Raw genomic sequence first — 8,410 nt, 5'->3', positions numbered from 1 at the left:
AATTACTGCAATTGTCACCAAACTTATATGGTATTTCCTAAGGTAGTTTCTAGTATTGATTGCCCCTATCAGAAAAGGAACATAAAGTTGCCAGATTCTCCTTAGTTTAGGTAATTTATATAAGACAGATATGATACTTATTTTAGAGATTGTGAATGTTACTGTGGAGCTTCTTGGTTACCAGAGCCCCAGGCAAAGTACTTTTCTAGATCTCTGGAGTCAAAGCAGTTCTGTTAAGATAAAATTGACTGATGCATATAACGTATAACTTTTTGCTCTAAAAATTGTATGGATTATATGCAAAGATCTTTGTTTTCTATGCAGTTGGTTTTCTGGACTAACGTCAATAATCTATGTTACTTTTTCCTGTTTTAGAAGGAAAATTCCTTCTTACATAGACCTGACATCCATGGTCCTTAAAATTTTGCATGAGTGATCGTGCATCATACTCAAAGAAAACCTATTCTCTGGTATTTCCTTAAGTAAAGATGATGACCTCTTTTGCAAGATAGAGGTGAGTGACAAGAACTCTAGATTTTGCAAGATGTTTACTTCTAATGGCTATTTTGATTTGGTGGTAATATTCTCTGTTTTCAGAACTACTTTGAAATCTCAATTGTGGAACATATATTGAAAAAAACATTTGGTGAAGACACTCCTATAATGACATATGGAATGTAAGATGACTGGATCTTTTATTATGGAGTACTAGATGTAACCTTCTACAGAGGTCCATTATGAACATGTAATAACATAAGAATTTTCAAGCATTCATGGCAATAAATACATGTCCTTGGGATTTTTTCCTCCATCTGCATTCAAATGAGTTCCATACTATATCTAAAACACAGTTGGGCAACAACTTTTTGATTTCCTGGTCACATTTATTAGCAGGAACCTCATGAATATGTACACATTGCATATCAATATAGGTTTTCATTGTGGCTGAATAGTTTCAAATAGAATTCTGGAATTTAATAGTTATCCTACTTTAAATCTTTATGGTTTTGAGTTATTTGTGTTATTCTGTATTTTATGATCTGATGGGTAAACTGGACTTACTATAAAAATGTATAAAAAGTAATATAGCTTCCTGCCTTCGTAAACTCATTACTCTTAAATCCTGTGAGATTTTAGAAGTCCTATAATTTTTTAGCTTTATCAATATATAATTGATAAGTAATATTGTATAATTTTATTTTATTTTATTTTATTTTATTTTTAAATATATTTTTAATTTTTATTTATTTATGATAGTCACAGAGAGAGAGAGAGGCAGAGACACAGGCAGAGGGAGAAGCAGGCTCCATGCACCGGGAGCCCGATGTGGGACTCAATCCCGGGTCTCCAGGATCGCGCCCTGGGCCAAAGGCAGGGGCCAAACCGCTGCGCCACCCAGGGATCCCGTATAATTTTAAGATGTGCTGCATGATTCGTTATACACCTATACTGTGAAAAGGTTACAACAAAGTTTAGTAATACAGCCATCACCTTACATAGTTAACCTTTTTTTTGTGGTGAGAACTTTTAAGATCTACTGTTGGCATGTTTCAAATATTATAATACAATACTGTTAAGTATAGTCACCATGCTGCATATTATATCTTTAGGACTTTTTTTTCATCTTTTAATTAAAAGTCTGTACTCTTTGATCAGCATCTCCCCATTTGACACACCCCTCAGCCCCTGATAGCACCATTACACTGTGTTTCTATGAGTTTAACTTTTTCAGATTTCATATGCAGGTGACATGTCAAAAATCTTGTAATTTTTGTAAACCTAACTGGTACTTCATTACTTGTAAGTCTTAACTTGTGGTAGAGTAAAACCAGGTAACTTACAGAATTATGTGACAGTATTAATAGTTGTCTAGAATTTTCATAATCTGATTTCAAGATTAGGAAAAATATTTATTTTCAAATAAACTTTGATTTTAGCAAGTCCTCCATGAGAGCCTCCATTTGATTTATGACGTTTGTAAATAGATATTATCCAGGTGATCATACATTGCCAGATTCTTACTCATCTTTGTGTTTTAGTTCCCTTGGGACTGACCATTCATATAATAAAGCTCAATATTTGAATTATAGTAAATGAGTAAAGGAGAGTATATTATCATGGGTTTTTGGTATTACAGTTTTTTAAAAAAATCTTATGAAGTGCTTTTTTGCTCACATAGTTGATGACTCTGAAAGAAGAAGAGAATATGACCACTCAGTTTTCTGACCTGTCACTGGATTCTTACCAATAGTATCATCCCAAGGAAGCTGAACACGATGTTAGCTGCGTTTAGGACAAACGTAAACCACTCCAGGTAAAAGAACCTTGTAAAGAAAAGTAATAGTGTATTACAGAGGCCTTGGCTAGGTTCATGATGACATAGGACCTTGTCTGAACATAATGATTCAAAATTTGAGCTTAAATGACACTCTGAAATCCAGTCAATGTGCCTCAGTAGAATTTTCAGAGAACATTATTTTCAGAAGAAAATTTGGCTTACCATGAAAACTTTGAATACATAGAAATGGCAGGTGTAGCAGTACACACTGCCAATTCCTCATACAGCTTTTTAAAAATCTTCATACATATTCAGAGCTCATTATTTTTTTCCTTTTTTATTAAACATATATGCTGTTGAAAGCAAATAAGGAAACTCATCCTTAGATCCCAGAAGGCACGCACATATGCTGAGTTGGAAGCAAGGATGTGTAAAGGGAAACTACCACCTCTTGGATCAAAATTAAATGCCAGAGTTGGCGGAATCCTTAAGTGATGTCCAGGAAAGAGAGAGGAACTTATATTTATGGAATATATGTTATGAAATGCAGTGAGTATGGGTAAGTGTCTTCACATGGACACCATTGATGTTTGTGGACAATTTATTTTGGTTTTTATGTAGTTGTCTGCAGTGATCAATGAGTATAGAGCCTATCATATAGTAGATGTATAAGAAATGTGTCAGAATTACTAATTTTTTTAAAATGTTGGGGTATGCATTTTTAGATTTATTATAGTTACTTCCATATAGTGGAATGTCTGTGATTAGACTCTGTATCTAATATTCAGCTTCATACTCTTAACACAGAAGGAGTCTGCTTTTCCTAAATAGTAGCCAATCCAAACCATTTGGTGTCTATTTTGACTTGTTTTAATAAGCTAGGTACTTTGTCATTGAAGTTTACACTGTGTTTGTAGGAATACTTTTCAGTTATTTTTGGTCAAAAAGTGGAAATAAGAAAGTTCTGTTTAATTTTACAGGGGTGAGAATATCTCTTGCTTATGTGAGATGAAGGCCCAATAAGAAAGCAGTATTTGAAATCCAGTTCCAAGGATATGTTTGTTCTAGTATGAATGTTGATTAGTGACTTCAGGTGTTAATGCAGCAAGTCCATCTCCACCAAAAGTGAGTAGACGGTGAAGGGAAGCAACTGGGTGTTGGCTAGAGTATATACTTCATTTAACTTTAAAAATGATACATGAAGAAACCTCAAGGGACCTTCCTTATACTAAAAGGGATGTGTCCTTTTATCCTTCATATCCTCTGGTGGCAGGGAGGCAGACTGGAAGAAACAGATCCACTAGTTTCTTCTGCATTCAGTATCACCTCAGTTTGATTCTGGAATCCATGTTGTTAATATAATGGGGGTTTTTTGCCTATAATTTAGGTAGGTCTAATGTGGAATAGAAATGATTAGAAGACTTGACTGGGTTAATTTTCTTTGGTTAACAGTATTAATCTTAAAAGTAGTTGAGATAGCCAAGATTCAATAAAAAGGCTCACAGATCAACCAGATGTTTAATGATATTGAATCATTTGTATTAGATTTATAGTTGATGAGGATAACACAGTGATGTAGAGAGGTTATATATTTGTACACCTGAAATCTTTGGGCTATTTCTGTATTTTTGTATTTAAATTCAATTAGCCAACATATAGCGCATCATTAATTTCAGATGAAGAATTCAGTAATTCTTCAATTGTGTACAAGACCCAGTGCTCATGGCATCATAGAGCCTCCTTAATGCCCATCACCCAATTACAACATCCCCCCCGTCTGCCTCCTGTCCAGCAACCCTTAGTTTGTTTCCTATAATTAAGACTCTCTTCAAAATTTTTCTCCCTATCTGATGACTTCCCATTCAGGTTTCCCTCCCTTCACCTATGATCATCTATGATGTTTCTTATGTTCTACATATTATTGATACATTTTATGATAATTCTTTCTTTGATTCACCTATTTCACTCAGTAAAATACCTTCCAGTTCCATCAACATCAATGTAAATGATAATACCTATTCCCATATTATATAAAATTTATTTTTACCCCTATGTAGATAGGTTCTTTTTTTCTCCTTTTTTTTTTTTTTTTTTTTTTTTTTTTTATTGGTGTTCAATTTACTAACATACAGAATAACACCCAGTGCCCGTCACCCATTCACTCCCACCCCCTGCCCTCCTCCCCTTCTACCACCCCTAGTTCGTTTCCCAGAGTTAGCAGTCTTTATGTTCTGTCTCCCTTTCTGATATTTCCCACACATTTCTTCTCCCTTCCCTTATTTTCCCTTTCACTATTATTTATATTCCCCAAATGAATGAGAACATTATATGTTCTCATTTTTTTCTCCTTTTTTAAAAAAGTTTTTATTTAATTTACAGTTGGTTTAACATATAATGTAATATTAGATTCCAGTGACTAATATTGTGATCCTCAAACACCGGACCTTTAAACATCAGATGTGCTGATGTTTCATAATTCCCTTCTCCCCTTATTTGTGCTATTATAGCAGAAATAAAGTTAAAATTACAGTTGCTGAGGCACCTAGGTGTCTCAGTGGTTGAGCATCTACCTTTGGCTCAGGGCCTGATCCCAGGATCAGGCTTCACATAGGGAGCTTGCTTATCCCTCTGCCTAGGTCTCTGCTACTCTGTGTGTCTCTCATTAATTAATAAATGAAACCTTTAAGAAAATGTAGTTCCTGATAGCCATAATTTATTTTCTGTTGGAAAACCTATATTAGAAAAAGTAGTAAGTGCTCTATTCTTTCCCTGATAATGTGGGTTATATTACCATATCACTTAGGTTCTTTGTGTCAGAGATGTTAGACCAACTTCAGAGCCCTCAACACTATGTGTCAGTAGGCTTCTTGTTGGACTTTGTGTTTTACCTATTTGATCTGCCTTAATTTTATTTGACCATGTATGTTGATTCTAATTATTTTGGTAGATATTTTTATTTTTTTAAATTTCCTTAAAGATTTTATTTATTCGTGACACACACACACACACACACACACACACACAGAAAAAGAGAGGCAGAGAAACAGGCAGAGGGAGAAGCAGACTCCCTGCAGGGTACCGAACATGGGACTCAATCCCAGGTCTCCAGGATGATGCCCCGGGCGGAAAGTGGTGCTAAACTGCTGAGCCACCCAGGTTGCCCTGGTAGATGTTTTTAATTTAATCTAAATCCTTAAGATATTTGAATATTTTATTTTTCAATTTGTTGGATGATATGCTTGTAGAAGTAGATTATAAGCTATTCTATTTAGTTCTAAAACACCAAAGATCCTAATGTTATTCTGGCACATTGCTAGGGTTTTGTTGTCTTTAATTTTTTCCCATATTTTCACCTTATTTCTGTGTCAGCTGACTGATAGTGCTGCCATTTAACTTACATTGTTACATAAAGATGATCATTAATTTTCCCAAGCTAAAAGACTTCAGGTTAGTCGAGATAAACTATCCAGAAGTATTAAACTCTTTAGAGAGTTGTAGTTGGGAAACTTGATTGAGTTTATAATGATATGATGAGGTGTACTGAGCATGATGAAGTGTAGCTCAATGTAAGTACTCTAAAGTCCAGCCTAAGTGTCAATTCAAGTATTTGGGACATACATATTCTGAGTGTAAGTTCTTAGGTTGTAAATTTCATAAGGTATTTTGAGCAATATTGTGCGGAATAGGGAGAATAGAAGTGTAGATTTTTCCAATGAGACAAAGGGAAGTGGATTCTAATTTACACTACTGCGTTTTCTTTTTTTTTTTTTTTTAATAATTTTTTTAAATTTATTTATGATAGGCACACAGTGAGAGAGAGAGGCAGAGACACAGGTAGAGGGAGAAGCAGGCTCCATGCACCGGGAGCCCGATGTGGGATTCGATCCCGGGTCTCCAGGATCACGCCCTGGGGCAAAGAAAGGCACCAAACCACTGCGCCACCCAGGGATCCCCTGCGTTTTCTTTTTGTAGAGTATCTTCTATGTAGCATTTGTGTATCTTTTTCATTATGAATTTCAAGTGATAATTTCAAGAGTAAAGAATTAGTAACTATTATGTTGTATGTGTTTTTAAAAATATTTATTTGACAGAGAGCACAAGCAGGGGGAGCAGCAGAAGGAAAGGGAGAAGCAGAATCCCCACTGAGCAAGGGAGCCTGATGATTCAGGACCCCCAGATCATGACTTGAGCCAAAGCAGTCACTTAACTGACTGAGCCACCCAGGTGACTCATGGTTTTGTTTTTGTTTCTTATATATATAATATATAAATATATTATTATATGAACTATGTAAATATTACTATGTCATTCAGCTCCAGTGCTTATACTTGTTTCCCAAGAGCGTGTCTGGAAACTATGAGGAAGTGCCAATTACCACATGAATAAGAAATTGCTGGTTTGTTGTTGACATTGCTTTGGTCTGAAATGCGAATTTACACCTTAGGCAGAATGCTTAAAGATACATCAGATGGGTTACTCTAATTCCCTTAGGAAGTTACCACTTTCTGTATATTGGTGAGTCCTAGATGGAAATTTAGAAGCTCTGACTCATTTTGATTCAAGGGGATGAAATTGGCAATTTGCATTTAATATGGAGCCCTGGAGAGGAACTTATTTGCTAATAAATACCATGCATTTATTTTGAATCAAGGCTTTAATCTGCTAGTATTCTTCATTATTTATCTTGTATGAGTAATGGAGCTTTTGTTATATATAATTGGCATTCTGTGATTAGGTCCTTGTGATTTGCTTTATTATAGTTATGAGGGTATTGAGTGGTAATTAGATAATTTTGGAAAACTTCATAAAGTACCATAGATAAGTTGAATATACCAGGATTTTATCCTTAGATTCCTTAATTTGATAAGGAAAGATAGGGTATGTATGTTTGTGTGTATGTATGTATGTATGTATAAATAACATGGGTGTTGATACTATGACAAGTAGTAGTTTATAGGAAAAGCTTTTGGGATTCAGAAAAATCACATTTTTTTAAAGGAGCAAGTCTTTTCACAGGTCTTTCCCTTATCAACTCCCTGTTTCTCCCTGCCGGAAATTTTATAATATTTATAACCTCATATTTGTTTGGCTTTTTTCCATGTTCCTGATTCTGCCCAAGTAAGGATATGCTAGATGAATTCAGTTACTATAACTGAATTCGATTAGAAACATACTTTTGAATGAGGGAGAAAGGAAATACTCCTTGCAGTCTGTGGGGGAGTAGTGTTAATTTAAGGTCATTTAATCTTGGATGTTTGGTACAGCCTAAGGTGGTCAGTTAATACAGTGAGAAAGCATGCAGTGGTATTTGCTATCTCAACTCTGTCCAAAAAATGCCATTTTAAAAACTTTAATTAATTAATTTGAGAAAGAACAGGAGCAGGAGGGAGAGGAAGAGAGAATCTGAAGCTTTCTGTATATTGCTACATGCTGAGGGCAGAGCCCAATGCAGGGCTCAATCCCAGGACCATGAGAGTTGTATACTCCATTAACCAGGAGTTGGCCACTTAAACAACTGTGCCACCTAGATGCCCCCACATAACCCATTTCTTGGGGTGCTGCATCTAAAGAAAATCCTCCATAATAGGAATCTCTAGAGAATGATCAGTTTTTGTCCTTTTTTGGAAGGGGGAATTGGCTCTGATGATTAGACTCCTTGTTTATTGAACCTGATGACAACATTCATTCCTACAAAGAGAATGCGGGGTTCAGCCAAGCTAATTTATGATAGGAACTTTGGTGAGAGTTTTTAGAAGGAACAAATTAGCAATAGATGGTAAGAGCATAGGTGTATATGATAAAGGAAGGTGAGAAGGAAAAAAGACAAGGTTTAAGTGATTATAGCATCTGCTTAGTGTTGTAGAAGTGTGATGGAAACTTGTAAATTGAGAGCAGTGTTAGGATTCTTTAAATTGTTAGAAATAGGAAAGCTCCCCTGTTTAAATATTGGACAAGTCAATGTAGGTTAGGAGTCAGAATTACAACCATTTATCGGCTTCTTTGTTGTTAACTTCAATGTATGGGTCTCAGCCAGCTTTGTAATGTTAGACCCTGTGTGTCTCTTTTCTGGAGATGGCTTGGCAGTATTATATCTACTGTTGAAATTACTCTGATCAAGAATATGTGTTGATC

At 35.3% G+C, this 8,410-nt stretch overlaps 3 non-coding genes across 3 annotated transcripts; all 3 read left to right on the top strand.

The window, feature by feature from the left end:
• The first annotated feature begins 2,366 nt into the window (after positions 1-2,366).
• Positions 2,367-2,438, top strand: LOC112654216 (small nucleolar RNA SNORD107). Its single transcript, XR_003132877.1, has one exon. It is a non-coding gene; the product is annotated as a small nucleolar RNA SNORD107 (small nucleolar RNA).
• A 3,363-nt stretch (positions 2,439-5,801) lies between these two features.
• LOC112654213 (small nucleolar RNA SNORD64) lies at positions 5,802-5,862 on the top strand. Its single transcript, XR_003132874.1, has one exon. It is a non-coding gene; the product is annotated as a small nucleolar RNA SNORD64 (small nucleolar RNA).
• A 2,053-nt stretch (positions 5,863-7,915) lies between these two features.
• On the top strand, positions 7,916-7,987 carry LOC112654214 (small nucleolar RNA SNORD108). The gene has a single exon (XR_003132875.1). It is a non-coding gene; the product is annotated as a small nucleolar RNA SNORD108 (small nucleolar RNA).
• The last annotated feature ends 423 nt before the right edge of the window (positions 7,988-8,410 follow it).

This window comes from Canis lupus, chromosome 3 (genome assembly GCF_003254725.2).
Source record: "Canis lupus dingo isolate Sandy chromosome 3, ASM325472v2, whole genome shotgun sequence".
Taxonomy (NCBI): domain Eukaryota; kingdom Metazoa; phylum Chordata; class Mammalia; order Carnivora; family Canidae; genus Canis; species Canis lupus.
This window is presented reverse-complemented; position numbering and strand designations above follow the sequence as displayed.